Source organism: Thalassophryne amazonica, chromosome 12 (assembly GCF_902500255.1).
Source record: "Thalassophryne amazonica chromosome 12, fThaAma1.1, whole genome shotgun sequence".
Classification (NCBI taxonomy): domain Eukaryota; kingdom Metazoa; phylum Chordata; class Actinopteri; order Batrachoidiformes; family Batrachoididae; genus Thalassophryne; species Thalassophryne amazonica.
In genome coordinates, this window is record NC_047114.1 from 47,975,797 (window position 1) to 47,991,879 (window position 16,083).

At 42.5% G+C, this 16,083-nt stretch overlaps 1 protein-coding gene and 1 long non-coding RNA gene across 2 annotated transcripts in view; one reads left to right on the forward strand and one right to left on the reverse strand.

Annotated features, from left to right (window-relative positions):
• The window catches only part of LOC117521240, a 569,076-nt gene that overhangs the window by 366,794 nt on the left and 186,199 nt on the right, over positions 1 to 16,083 (forward strand). The gene's annotated exons all lie outside the window — the stretch shown is intronic.
• Positions 3,975 to 11,849, reverse strand: LOC117521953. The gene is made up of 3 exons (XR_004564098.1): positions 11,734 to 11,849; positions 4,368 to 4,372; positions 3,975 to 3,985 (listed from the first exon to the last, which is right to left on the reverse strand). It is a non-coding gene; the product is annotated as an uncharacterized LOC117521953 (long non-coding RNA).

Here is a 16,083-nt window from a genome sequence, read left to right on the forward strand (position 1 = left end):
TTCTAAACTGAATACATAGAGTACTCTGAAAAGGTTTTAGGCATCCCAGAGTTATAATAAAAGCCCCCCTCTTCCCTTTTTATTGGCATGTCAACTCAAAATCACTTCAGACAAAACTGAATATGTGAACAACAACCCCAATTCCATTGAAGTTGGGACAATGTGAAAAATGTAAATAAAAGCAGAATACAATGATTTACAATTCCTCTTCAACCTATATTCAATTGAATACACCACAAAGATAAGATATTTAATGTTCAAACTGATAAACTTTATTGTTTTTGTGCAAATATTTGCATATTTTGAAATGGATGCCTGCAACACGTTTCAAAAAACCTGGGACAGTGGTATGTTTACCACTGTGTTACATCACCTTTCCTTCTAACATCTCTCAGTAATTTTTGTGAAGGCTCTCAGTTGTCCAGATGGTTTCCATAGTAGAAAAGCTTGAATCTTCGACTGCACTGGGTTGCTTGACGCGAGGACGTTTCGCTTCTAATCGCAGAAGCGTCCCAAATTTCTTGGTCTGGTAGTCTGACTTCTGTATTGACTCTTGTAGCGAAGAACAAACAGAAGCCAGCAAAAGCTGGCGTTTTAAACCTAACAAGACCCCTCCTACTGAGAGGCAGACTGCTATTGGCAGTGACTAACAATTGCTGTGTATGTAGTGTATGTAGAGTAAATAAGGAGGAGTGTCTCTCCCTTATTTAGCAGCAGTAGGGGAAAAACTACAGAGGATCTTCAGACAGCACAAAATCCCAGTTTACTTTAAACCTGTTAACACATTGAGACAGAAATAAGTTCACCCTAAGGACAGGATCCCTAGTTACAAACAGAGCAATGTAGTGTATTCTATCAGCTGTCAGGAAAACTGTAACGAACACTACATAGGTGAGACAAAGCAGCCGTTGCACAAAAGGCTATATCAGTACCGCAGAGAGGGCGCCGGCTGACCTCAGTCTGCAGTTCATCTCCACCTTAAAGACACTAATCACACATTTGAGGACAAGGAAGTTAAAATCTTAGCCAGAGAAAAGAAATGGTTTGAGAGAGGAGTGAAGGAAGCTTTGTATGTGAAACAGTTGAAACCCAGCCTTAAACGGGGAGGGGGTCTGAGACACGCTTTGTCCCTTATTTACAATGGGGTACTCAGGTCAAAGCAGTTTCACGCTTTTGTTCATGGTAATAAGTCAGGAGAGGCATCAGGAGAGGTGTCAGTCTCATCGTTAGGAGGGTCAGCTGCCCTGTCATTAGGAGGATGCTAACTAGAGTACAATAGGGGCTAATCAGAGCAATTGTTAGTCACTGCCAATAGCAGTCTGCCTCTCAGTCTGCTTTTGCTGGCTTCTGTTTGTTCTTCTCTACAAGAGTAAAGACAGAAGTCAGACTACCAGAGCAAGAAAATTAGCTGAGGAAGCTTCTGCAATTAGAAGCGAAACATCCTCGCGTCAAGCAACCCAGTCCAGTCGAAGATTCAAGCTTCACAATGCTCAATAAGGACTGAGGACATTAATCATTGAAGCGTTGTAGATGGAATTCTTTCCCATTCTTGCTTGATGTACAACTTCAGTTGTTCAACAGTCCGGGGTCTCTGTTGTCGCATTTTGCACTTCATAATGTGAAACACATTTTCAGTGAGCGACAGGTCAGAACTGCAGGCAGGCCAGTCTAGTACCCGCACTCTTTTACTAAGAAGCCACGCTGTTGTAACACATGCAGAATGTGGGTTGGCATTGTCTTGCTGAAATAAACAGGGACATGCCTGAAAAACACATTACTTGGATGGCAGCATGTGTTGCTCCAAAACTTGGATGTACCTTTCAGCATTGATGGTGCCATCACAGATGTGTAAGTTGCCCATGCCATGGGCACTAACACCCCCACCCCCCATACCATCACAGATGCTGGCTTTTGAACTTTGCGCTGGTAACAATCTGGATGGTCTTTTTCCTCTTTTGTCCGGAGGACACGACGTCCATGATTTCCCAAAACAATTTGAAATGTGGATTCATCAGGCCTCAGCACACTTTTCAACTTTGTGTCTATCCATTTCAAATGAGCTTGGGCCCAGAGAAGGTGGCGGATTTCTGGTTGTTGGTGATGTATGGCTTTCACTTTGCATGGTAGAGTTTTAACTTGCACTTGTAGATTTAGCGACGAACTGTGTTAACTGACAATAGTTTTCTGAAGTGTTCCTGAGCCCACGTGGTAAGAACCTTTACACAATGATGTCAGTTTTTAATACAGTGCCGCCTGAGGGATCGAAGTTAACGGGCATTCATTGTTGGTCTTCTGATTATATTATGGACTGTACATGTTGGAATCCCTAAATTCCTTGCAATTGAACATTGACAAACATTGTTGGACTATTTTTTAACATAGTTGTTCACAAAGTGGTGATCCTCGTCCCATCTTTATTTGTGAAGAGCTGAGACTTTTGGGGATGCTCCTCTTATACCCAATCATGACACTCACTTGTTTCCAAACAGGTGTTCTTTGAGCATTCATCAACTTTCCCAGTCTTTTGTTGCCCCGTCCCAACTTTTTTGAAACGTGTTGCAGGCACTCTTTTCAAACATTTCAAAATTAGCAAATATTTGCACAATAACAAAAAAGTCTATCAGTTTGAACATTAAATATCTTGTCTTTGAAGTGTATTCAGTTGAATATAGGTTGAAGAGGATTTGCAGATCATTATATTCTGTTTTTATTTACATTTTACACAACATCCCAACTTCATTGGAATTGGGGTTGTATATTTTTTATTCAATAATAATAATAATAATAATAATAATAATAATAATAATTGTTATTATTATTATTAAGCTCTTGAAGTTATGAGGTCACTGGACTGAGGTATTTGGTGATAGTGCTATCTAAGCCCAGTCTCATGTTTTTTTTTTCGTCCTCCCATCACATTATTCAAATTTTCATGATGGGTTTTTTTTAACTCACTATTACTAACCCTACTCCTACCCCATATCCTAACCTTAACCATAACCTAACCCTACTCCTTCCCATAACCCTAACCATAGCCACCCCCCGCTGCACATTTATTTACATGCACGCATCATGGAATGAATCAGAACAAATTTGTGTTGCCATGATGAAAACTTTGCACTTTTTGTGACAATATGACGAACCAATAGATTAATGTATATTTTCGTGCTGCTGACAATCCGTGAGACTGGGTTGGATATCTTTGTAGGTGAATGAAGGTCCAAGTCTTTAGGGTTCTGGTGATGCCTGTCTTGTTTTGTGGCTGTGAGACTTTGTTGCTACACAGTGACTTAAGGCGATGACTGGATGTCTTTAATAATAATAATAATAATAATAATAATACATTTTATTTGTATTGCACCTTACATTTCAAAGAAATCTCAAAGTGCTACAGCAAGGATTTAAAAACAGAATTAAAACAGATTTCAAAAACCATTTCAAACAATAAGATATCTAAAAGGCCTTTTGAAATAACAATGTCTTTAGGCCTTTTTTAAAGGCCTCCACACTTTGTGGGGCCCTCAGGGTCTCTGGGAGGGAGTTCCAGGGGCCTGGAAGGCCCTGTCTCCCATGGTGGAGAGTCTGGTCCTGGGTTGGTGAAGGCAGTGTGAGGAGGTGGTGGAGCGGAGAGATCTTGAGGTGGTGTGTGGGGTGAGGAGTTCACTGAGGTAGGCAGGGGCGGTTCTGTGCATGCACTGATAAGTCAGGAGGCAGAATTTGTACTCTATTCTGTATTTGATGGGCAGCCAGTGGAGGGATCTGAGGACAGGGGTGATGTGGTCAAACTTGCGCCTCCTCGTCAGGACCCGGGCAGCACAGTTCTGGATGTGCTGCAGCTTTTGCAGGTTTTTACCAGGGGTCCCGACGAGGAGGGCATTGCAATAGTCCAACCTGGAGGAGACAAAAGCATGGACCAACCTCTCAGCATCTGGTTGGGAAAGGGAGGGGCGGAGCTTGGCTATGTTTTTGAGGTGATGGAAGGAGACTTTGCATAGGTGGCGGATGTGGGTGTCAAAGGTGAGATGTGTGTCAAATCTGACTCCAAGGTTGGTGATGGAGGTGGACAGGGGAATGTTGTGGCAGAGAATGGGAATACTGGTGAGGGAGGAGGACTGGGTTTGATGTGGGGTACCGATGAGGATGGCTTGAGTTTTGTCAGTGTTTAGTTTAAGAAAGTTATCAGTCATCCATGCTTCCATCTCCTCCAGGCAAGCCTGAAAGGCAGACGGCAGAGCTGAGGGGAGTGTGGAGTCCATTTTGATGTATAACTGTGTGTCGTCTGCATAGCAATGAAATGAAATCTTGTGTTTACGGATGATTTGACCAAGAGGGAGCATGTAGATGGTAAAAAGGGTTGGACAAAGGACGGACCCTTGTGGCACTCCACAGCTGACAGTATGGGTTTTGGATTTGGATTGTCCGAGTGTAACACATTCTGTCCTGTTTGTGAGATATGAGCGAAACCAGTTGAGAGTTGTGCCAGTGAGTCCTATTTCAGTGTTGAGGCGGTGGAGCAGGATGGTGTGGTCAATGGTGTCAAAAGCGGCTGATAGATCCAGTAGGAGGAGGAGAGATGGTGAGCCCTGGTCCGCTGTCATGAGAAGGTCGTTCATGATGCGGACCAGGGCTGTTTCTGTGCTATGTGCTGAGCGGAAACCAGACTGAAATATTTCATATAGGTTATGGGTGTGGAGGTGATCATGGAGTTGGACTGATACAACTTTTTCCAGGACTTTGGAAAGGAATGGCAGGTTTGAGACAGGGCGGTAATGAGCCAGGATTTTCGGGTCGAGTGAGGGTTTGTTGAGATGAGGGCGAATAATGGCTGATTTGAGAGCTGGAGGAACCTGACCGGATTTCAGTGACTGGTTAATAATTTCTTTGATTAGAGGACTAATAGCTGTAATGTTTGACTTTAGTAGTGGTGTAGGGAGAGGATCCAATGAACAAGTAGATGTTTTCATGCATTTTATGATCCTCTCTACCTCTGTCAGATTGGTGTCCATGAAATCTGAAAAAGTGTGGAGTGGATTGGAGATACTGAGTTTGAAGTGAGATGGTGTTGTAGCAGGGAGATGAGACCGAATTGTGGCTACCTTTGTTGTGAAAAAGTCCAAAAACCTGTTACACTGATCTGTGCTGGTATCAGTGTCGGAGTGTGTGGGAGGTTTGAGGAGAGAGTTGATTGATGAAAATAACTGTTTTGTACCCGTACAGTTTGAAATTTTATGAGAGAAGTATTGGGACCTGGCTGTGGCGAGTGCTCTAGAGTATTGTTTCTGGTGTTCACGGTAAGCCTGTTTGTGTACGTGTAAGCCACTGGAGACGTATCTGTGCTCCAGGGCGCGACCAGCAGTTTTCATTTTTCGGAGCTCTGTTGTGTACCAAGGAGCTGACCTGGAAAAAGTTACTATTCTTGTTTTGATTGCTGCATGTAACTCGAGGATGTTGTGAAGACTAGAGTTGTAGTGCTGAACGGATTCATTAACTGATGTCAACTGTGTTTTTTTTTTCTGTATGTCCTGGTTGAAGAGAATGGTGTCAATTACTTTTAAGTTTCTGAACCGGATTTGACGTTTTGTTTGGAGGTATGTTTCTTTCTTTAGTGTCTTCGAAGGATCCTTGGTTACCACTGGAATGACTTTGTATCAAACAAGCAATTACTGATAGAGACTAAGATGAGGAGTGTATCTTGTATTGTGAAGGAGCGTCAGCTATGATAATTTAGCCATGTGGCACGTTTCTCTGTGCATGATCCAGCATGCAGGTGCCTGAGTGTTGACGATTCCATTGGCTTGGCTGCAGCAGATAGATGGTTCTATTAAAGATGTGGAACTAGTTGTCTGCCTGGGGGTTGCAACCCAGGACCTGGGGTGTTTCTGTGGTGCTGTGGATGTGGCAAAACACAGCACCATTGCAGTAAACCTTTCCTCATGGGCAAATGCACCAAAGTCGCCGGTCTCCACAACCTGACCCAACACATGGTTCAAGTAAGCATTTTGCAGTGGAGGAGTCAGAACATATTCACAACAAATGCCAGAATTCACTGGGAAGAACTCAAGACTTTCTGCCTCCACTCTGCATAAAACTCATAGTACCTCTGTATAGTCTGGCTATGATGTCCAGATCTCACAAATTTTCTGGCTGTCCCAGAGACCAACTTGGACAACATAGTCCATCCAACAATTCATTTTCTATACCCTGCTTACTCTAATTAAGGGTTGCGGGGGTGCTGGAGCCTATCCCAGACAATGTTTTGCAAAAATCAACATAGGCTACAAAAAGCATTGCCAATATTCCCACTTATGTTAAATGTGTACTTGCAAAGTTTGGATGCAATCAATGGTTGATGTTTTGGGTGTGAAGTGAGACCACTCTTGCTGATGAGTGATAAGTAACTGCGGCTGAATTCTGTTGAAAGTAATCCTTGCAAACAGCTTTTCTGGCACAAACAGTAGTGTAATGTCCCTGTGGTTGTTGCAGTCCACACAATCACCCTTTCAATTCATGAGTGGGACAAGTCTGTTCTTCCAGTCCAAAGAGATGATACCTGTCTCCTAGACTGAAACAAATATTGTTTGTAATGCCAGAAGAACAGTATCTACAGTCCATCTGGAAAGTATTCACTGCACTTCACTTTTTCCACATTTAGTTACAGTATGTTATAGCATTATTACAAAATTGAGCAAATTAGTTTATTTCTCCAAACCTCTACTCACAACACCACAAAATGACAACATAAAAATGTTTTTTTTTTTTTTTTTGGGGGGGGAATTTTTAATAATAATAATGATAATAAAAATAAATCACATTTACAAAGTATTCACACCCTTTGCTCAATACTTTGTTGATTACAGCCTCAAGTCTTTTTGAATATGATGCCATGAATTTGGCACACCTATCTTTGGGCAGTTTTGCCCATTCCTCTTTGCAGCACCTCTCAAGCTTGGTCAGGTTGGATGGGGAGAATTGCTGCAAGGCTATTTTCAGATCTCTCCGTTGATGTTCAGTCAGATTCAGGTCTGGGCTCTGGCTGGGCCACTCAGCAGCATTCCGAGTTGTCCTGAAGCCACTTCTTTGATATCTTGGCTGTGTGCTTGGGGACATTGTCCTGCTGAAAGATGAACCATCACCCCAGTGTGAGGTCTAGAGCACTCTGGAACAGGTTTTCATCCAGGATGTCTCTGTACATTGCTGCTTTCATCTTTCCCTCATCCTGACTAGTCTCCCAGTTCCTCCCACTGAAAAACATGATTCTGCCATCACCGTGCTTCACTGTAGGGATGGTACCTGGTTTCCTCCAAATGTGACGCCTGGCATTCACGCCAAAGTGTTCAATCTTTGCCTCATCAGATCCCCAGATTTGTGCCTCGAGAGAGTCTTGTCTCGGAGGTCTAAAATTTCTTTGAGTTCATGCTTGGTTTGTGCTCTGACATGCACTGTCAACTGTTGGACCTTATATGTGAACAGGTGTCTGCATTTCCAAATCATGTCCAATGAACTGTATTTATCCCAGGTGGACTCTAGTTAAGCTGTAGAAATGTGTCAAGGATGATCAGTGGAAACAGGATGACCCTGAGCTCAATTTTGAGCTTCATGGCAAAGGCTGTATGTTGTGTGGGCCGCCAGAAGAGGAGGTACTGCTGGCCCACCACCAGAGGGCGCCCTGCCTGAAGTGCGGGCTTCAGGCACGAGAGGGCGCTGCCGCCACGGACACAGCCGAGGGTGACAGCTGTCACTCATTATCTCCTGACAGCTGTCACTCATTCATGCTTCATCACCTCACTCCATAAAACCTGGACGTCATCTCCACCTCATTGCCGAGATATCGTCGAACCGTTCAGGTAGTATTCTCAGCCTTAAAAGTAAACTGTGTCAGTCTGAACTCTTTTTTGCAGCCGTTTTCCTGTGGTGTTCCTTGTCTGTGAGACCGGCGTTCGGTGTGACCAGCGACGGAGTCGCTTCACACCTCTACCAGATAAGTGGGTAGACAGGAGCTGCGCGAGTGTGTGTTAGAGGTGGAGGTGGAATTCCCACCGTTGTTGCTACTGGGTGTGCACACACCCATATCTTATTGTCTCTGCTCCCTGCCAGCAGTACCAGATCCGACCTTCGAAGACGGTGGCCACCTGGGGACTCGGGACTTGGCGGCTCCAGTATTCTCCGGGTTTGGTGGCGGAGGAAATCGTGTGGTTCCGGCTCATCTCAGGACAGACGTCTTCTATCCTCGAGCCTGCCCACACGTCACCCTTGTGATTGACTGTCTGTAAATTTCACATTCCTCTGTGTTGTGCTCATTCACAACAGTAAAGTGTTCATATTTGACTCTTTCATTGTCCGTTCATTTACGCCCCCTGTTGTGGGTCTGTGTCACTACACTTTCACAACACTGTAAATATAGTATGTACATGTGATTTCTTAGTTTTTGTAATGTTTTAATAAATTTGCAAAAATTTAAAAACAAAACAAAAACAAAAACATTTTCCCATTGTCATGCTGGGGTATTGTGTGTAGAATTTTGAGGAAAAAAAGAATTTCATCAATTTTGGAATAAGGTTGTAACATAACAAAATGTAGAAAAAAGTGCAACGCTGTGAATACTTTCTGAATGCACCGTACACATGCCTGCAGAAATTCTGCTTCAATATCCCACTTTTTATGTAGTCATTTCTGAATTAATTGAACAACATTCCAGTTCCTTTATGTCTGATACACATATACAAGATGAATATGAGACAGTAAAGTTTATTTCTTTGTATTTACCATTAGATGCCTTTAATAACAGACTCTATAAGACTTTTTTTATATGAGTGCTACATTAATCCTTGTCATTTGATTGGTGAATTCTACATCACATGACATTCATTATTCGTACATTATTTCATGCATTTTTTAGCTTCAAGTAAAAATGCTTCAATGATATGAGGAAGCAAAATCCTGCAGCCACAGTGTTCACTGGGACATCTTTAGTGGCTGTTGAAATCCTGTCAGATGTAGAATTGGATAAGTTCTTGTAATATATATATATATATATATATATATTTTTTTTTTTTTTTTTTTCCTGGATTTAACAAAGCACTGGAAAGCAGACATATTTCCACTAGGATTTCCACAAGCAGAGTGAACCTCTGGGTTCCTGCTGCCCTCTGACACCTGCTCTGAGAAGAAACACAACTCAAATTTTAAGTAAAATACCAATAAATAACATGATATGGATCTATTTCAGCATCATATAAAACATATGTTCAATTTTTCGACTCATGCAAATATGCTTACCATTGCTCTCATAAACATTCATTATTTGGATATCGTATCAGGCCTCCTTCTATTTTGGCGAGCACCACATTCAGAAGAGATAAGATCAAAGCAAATGGCTATTCACTTTTGGGTCCATATCCTGTATTGCTTGCAATAACTGTATGAAGATGTCAAAACACTGACATCACCAAATTATTAGTTTCTACATTTTTTTTTTTTCTGTTTCCAGATGTACAGCAGCCTCTTTTATTTATTTGCTTCAGGGGGATTCTCTCTTCTTCAGGATGTGAAATAGAGTTCAATTGGGTTAAAGTCAGGTGGTGACTTGATTCTTCTTTTTCCCCTGTTGAAGTTCTTTGTTGAATTGGCAATGTGCTTTGTTTCATTGTGTAGCTATACAAGGAATAATTTGGATACATTTCCCTGCAGACAAAATGTTCCTGTTCTGAGTTAATTCTGCTGCTGCCGCCATGAGTTATATCAGGACTAAAGCTATTTGAGCATGTTCCAAAAGCAGCTATGCAAGCCCAAGCCATCACACTTCCTCCACCATGTTTCACTAATGAGCCTGCTTGTTTTGGATCATGACTAGATTGTTCCTTCCTTCATGCTTTGGCCTTTTCATTACTTTAGTAGAAGTTAATGTTGGTCTCATCAGATCATAAATGTTTGCTTGGGAACCACTGTGGTTTATCGCCACACTTTAGTTTTTTATTTATAATTTTCAGTCTGATTTTCCAAAATTTACTGTTGATGAATGGTTTGGATATGTTATGGTGTGTAGAGTTTTGTTTTGGTAGCAGTCTTGTTTGAGCAGTGGCTTGTGTTAGCTTCATCCCTGCTTTATGGTGGTCATTGATGATGTCCCAGATTGTTCTTTTTGTTGGTTTTCTTCACATCTCTCACCATGTTTTAGTCATCAGTTCACTGTAAAACTCAGTGAGTTAGTTGAACTCAAACCATTTGAGGAAACCAATTGCCTTAAACCATTTGAGTTTACCAACTTAAATAAATAATTTTCAAAAATGTAATTGTTAAAGTTTTAATAACTTAATTTATAGTTAATTAAACTTATGTAAATGTAGTTTGTTTTTCAATAAAAAAGTGACAAATAAATTTCTGGCTAAAAAATTTGCATTACATTTTGGATTAGATTTTTTGATGCATTCCTTGGTTTACTTGTTGACTCTGCGTTGTCTTGTTATGACTCCGCCCATTCGCTCCCCTCGGGATGCGAACTCACGATCTCCGGCATGGAAGTCGGACTCTCTAACCAGAAGGCTAAAACCCAGAGCTCTGACCTTTTGACCAGAGAATTCTTTTTAGCTGTTCAGAGTGAGGTTTACTAACTACATATGCACAGCGCCACCTGCTGGCCTCCGTTCCATAAACTCAATTAAAATGAGTGAATGGAATGCACTAGAAATACATCACCAACACTGAAATGCCCCAAAACTTTAAATGCACTTAAAGGAACTGAGTTGTTATGACAACAATTCATTTTTTAGTTAGTTTAATTAATGGAAATGAGTGACTACAACTTTTTTCAAAGTTTGAGTTACATTAACTTAATTATTGTATTAAAATAGAGTGTTTGGTTTAACAGTGTTGTTGTTAGCTCCCTTGGTCAATCCATTTGAAGTTGATTACACCAGCTTTTTTGTTTGTTTGTTTGTTTTGGTCTTTTTCCAGAGTATTCCAAATTGTTGTATTGGCTATGGTCAGTGTTTGTGCAATGCCTTGAGTTTCTGTATTTCTCAGCTTCACAATGGGTTGCTTTTCTTTCATAGATCCCTCGCTGCTCTTCAGTGTTTTCTTACACTGTTTAACATCTTCTTTTCACATCTTTAATGTCTGAAAACTCAGTGTGACAACACTCAGTATCACTTTATCACCAGAAGCACTGACTAGTCATATGCTGCATAATGAACTGCTCACCCAGAAATTCTGTTCTGATACAAAAGGTGCATTGTTGTATGTTGTTCAATAAATTGAGCTGTTAGGTTCTTTTATCACAGTGAGTGATTCCCAAAAAGAACTGGACAGGAAACGGACTTCGAAGTTTAGATGCTGTATTATAAAAGTTCTTACAGAGAATCATCTCAGCTCTGGGATTTTGACCAGGTCATATGCAAACACCTGGAACAAAGAACCTCGACTTTCTTTGTCCTCTAACTTTTATTCCTGTGCCAAACCCGGCCCCATGTGGGTGGGTGGTCCTTAGCCTGTCGTGTATCAGTGGCTATGTGATTGGCTGCAAAAGTGAAGTAAGCGGGCGTCTGTTCATGTTGCATTTAAGGTTGTTAAGTAAAAATCTTATAGTGTGTGTTTATGTCTGTAACATAGTGTGGTGTCACGCAATAAAAACAGTGTTCCATCATGCTGATTGGTTTTATAAACTAAACATCTAAAAAAAGATCAGATGGTTTTATCAATTAGACAGTTGTAAAAAGATCAGATAGTTTTACCAAATACAAAGACATTTTGTGCGTCAGCCATTTTGAAAAGCAGTTAGGTTAAGATCAGATAGTTACAAGGATATTTTGGATGTGCGTCAGCCATTTTGTGTTATCCATCATGGAACACTTACAGAGCTACAAAATACCAAGACAAGCAACATTAGCATTTGTCATCACCACAACTCTGCAATTTGCAACACGGTTTTTGCCTGAACAAGGCCAGACATGTTCCACTGTGCCAACATTCTTATTTAAACTAATATATATTTTCAGCTTGGGACTCCGATGAGGGCAGTTGCATCTCCTCCACTCTCCCTTATCTCTGTTCTCTGCCTTTAACCTTCAAGTGTTATGTGTCGGACGCAGCTCGGAGAACCGACCAGCGTTTGAAGGACCCAGTATGAAATAAGCAGAGCACGGTACAAAGGCTAACTGAATTTAATATATAACAGTGATAACATAATAACAAAAGGTGCGGCCTGGCGTGGTGCGCTCCCAGAAGCTGTTTCGGACCCAAGGACCCCGCCGACACCCCCCAGGTGGCCGCAACAACCGAGTCTGTGAAAGAAGGAATCATTATGTGAGTCCACACTCTACACACAGAACACTTAAAGGTGTACAAACAGCAAACACTTCCTGGCTTGATTACTGATCAGCTTCCCAACCTGCAGGCATGGAACATCCAGTTCACAAAACTCCACTGCAGTGGAAGCTGATACATGACTAACAAACAGCTCAATATAATAAGGTGTGAGGGACACCACATTTACTGACTGTATAACTGTTAGTCACAAAATCTAACGTACCTCAGGAAGTGTGCTGACGAGCGTGAGACCTCACCCCCTCCTCTTTCACAGACTGTGCATCAAACCTGGACGTTCTCAGCATCCGCTGCTGATGAGATGGCTCCCGAGACGACGATCTCAACCGTCTGGTCACAAGGTCGAGTCTCTGGCAAATACACACTGTGCACTCCAGTCTTAAATGCCAACATGTTCCAATCCATCCAGATGCACCACAGCTGTGAGTCCTGACGAGTCGCAGGTGCTCAGGGTGAGGTCCTGACAGCCTCAGCAACACAGCCACTCAGTCCCAAACGCAAGCCACCTGGGAGGAAAACCAAAAAACAGAAACAAACCGGCAGCCAGGCCCCCCCCAGCCATATAACATCAAGTCCCTATTTCACCAGACTGTGAATTCCTCAAATCATATTAGATTCTGGATCTATTGGACTACTATTGGATTAACCATGGAATTGATCAGCTGGTCTCTGAACGCTATTGACACCATTTTTTCTACAAGAAGGTCAGAACTGGGGGATCCTACCTGCCCAGATGGAACGTATCCTGCGGGCTATGTCCTCAACTCCTGGGGTCTTGGCGTGTTGCATGCTTGGCGCCTTTCTCCGTTGAGGACGTCGAGGATTTATTCATTTTTGGTCTCATGGTAGCAGGGCTGGTACTTTTTGGCTTATGTGCTGCCCTGATCTACCGGAAAATTGGCAAGATGGCAGCATCAAGAACCATAGCCCCTCACTTGTCCATCATGATTAAGGAGGTTGGCAAGGCAGTGCATTCTCAGACTGCGATGACTCTTGAACTCAGACGCAAATTGGATCACATCTTGGAGCAGATGCGTACCTTGCAGTTGAAGCTGAAGATTTCAGAGGCCGGTGAATATTCTTAATTTATAATTGGGAATATTCTTAATTCATAATTGGGATTTGGTTGTGCAAGTGGAACTGTTAAAAAGTGATTTCACTGCTGCAACAATAACATTACAGGCTTATCAAGCTGAAGGTAAAATTGCCTGACTGTCTCCTCCTGAGGGATTTGTTTTGGCCTGGGGAACATTGGCTGTTTCTTATCTCATCTCACAAAGACAATAAACTGCTTTTCACAGGACTGAAGCATGTTCCATTCCCTCCCCCCCCCACCCCCTCCTTCCCCCATCAACACCCACTGTTTCCCTTCGGCGGGGGCGGTGCAGTTTTAGCTGCAAGCCCATGTGCCCCCCAAGCTGATGTTGGCGGCGCAACTCAGGTTGCTGCGTGGCCTTCACCCACTTGCCTCAATTCGGATAACGGACTTGTTCAAACTTAGTGCACATAAACAATGTCAAATGTGTGTGTGTCGCCTTTAATTCTGATGTGTGCCATTATTATGGTAAACAAGTAATAATTGTGGACTAATTGCTGTCTGAGGTAACTGGAGTGTAAATGTAATTTCTCCATTGTGAGATCAATAAAGTATATATATCGATTTAAAAGGACCCCTGCAGATTATTATGTTATGCCAATATGACCCAAAAAAGACGGTTCACTGTTCATCACCTGTTTCTATCTTAATTGAAAATTTAAAAGTTGAATATGTAGTATTTTTATAAAGTCCCAGACAGCATGTTTTTGGACCCTCTCCCTCATGGGCTTGGTCTCAATTCAGGGGCAGCATCCTTTGAAGTCTCTGTTCTATGAAGATCTGTCCTTTTGAGACCACAGAGGCTGAATCAACCAATCTGAAATGAGATGGTCTAGCCCATGGACAATTTTGTGATTGTGTCATTACCTTATCCACTGTCAACAAGCAAGTGTATTGGTTAGTAATCATTTTTGAATACTTATTTATACTTTAATTCTAAACATTTATTTATATCGGTATGTCAGGGGTGGTGGCCAAGTGGTTAACGTGCTTAGTTTCAGTGTGGAAGGTTCTGGGTTCAAAAACCTCACCCATGCCACATTTCTCCTTGTAATGGGGAGTTGCGTCAGGAAGGGGATCCAGCGTAAAACGTGTGCCACTTCAACATGCAGGTCTTCTTCGGATCTGCTGTGGTGACCCCAAGTGAAAACAATGGAGGACCTGAAGAAGCTTATTTACTTGTTTAAAACTGTACATATAGAGCCCAAAATTGTCCTTTTTATTTTTTTTATTTCACAACCATTTTGTCCTAAAATACATCTAATTGTTTAAAAAACACACATTTCTTAAATGGACAGAGAGCTGTATACATACTACACTGTGTAAACAGTAAGTACCTTCAGAGGTAGTGGAACAGTAGAGGTAGTAGAAGGTAGTTTTCTACTGTACACTCAAAACATTTGAGTTTGGGATCAAAAGATAAATATGAAAGGCTAATTGGACAAAGCTTTATTTTCCCTGCCTGTTGTGAAAGTGTAGGAACACGGACCCACAACAGGGGGCGCAAATGAACGGACAATGGAGGAGTCAAATAACACTGTTTTTACTGTTGTGAAACAGGCACAACAAATACAACCGATTACAATATTGAGACTGAGTTTAATTACAACGGTGTCGTGTGGGCAGGCTCGACGATAGGAGACGTCTGTCCAAGTCGAACCAACCCGATTTCCTCTGCCACCGAACCCCGGGAATACTGGAGCCGCCATGTCCCGAATTCCCAGGTGGCCACTGCCTCCGCTCGTCGGATCCGGTACTGCTGGCAAGAAACAGAAACAGTCAGGTGTGGATGCGGCTGCACCCAGCAACACGGAGGGTGGAGAGTCCACCTCCACCTCTCGTCAACAACAATCAAGAAGTGTAGGAAGGTGAGTACTTATCCAAATGCTGTCTGGTAGTCAGCTGTCCTACAGATAATCAACAAGAATACAATTAAAGTCACACGTATGTGTAGGCTGAGATTGTTACCTCTTTGGTAAGGCGATATCTCGGCAAATGAGGTGGAGATGCCATCCTGCTGATATACCTCCTTGTTGATTGGGATCAGCTGTCTCCAGTGATGGGTGACAGCTGTCATCCTGGCTGCTCCTGTAAGGCGGCAGCGCCCTCCGGTGCCTGGAGCCCGCACTCCAGGCAGGGCGCCCTCTAGTGGTGGTGGGCCAGCAGTACCTCCTCTTCAGCGGCCCACACAACACTGCAGTTAGCACTGCAATCATAGGCATAATGGAGCCAGTCAGTCAGCCACTCTCCGTGCCTCAATTCAGGGGCAGCATCCTTTGAAGACTGCATTAGTTGATCCCATGCATCATAGTGGCACGACTAGGCTGTCTCATTTTGAGGGCTCCTTGGAATGCAGCCAATAAATGCGGCCTTCTTCCCCCTGAAAAGGGGGAATGGCTCAACATATGTATCTTTTACAGATCAAATAATCCCAACAGTCATTGAGACGGAACTTAAATATTTCTGACCAGTCAATGTTTTGGAGTTGGTTGCACCACCTTGGAGGGAGCTTGACATTTTCCACAGCCACTACTGAAATCAGTTCATGATTTTGCTTTTTCTTCTGGCCTACAAAACCAACATTAGTGTACCCCTTGTGTATTTTTTGTGTATTCCCTGATGAACACCTGAATGGGCATGTAATTGCATGCGTGTTCTTGCAGCTTCAC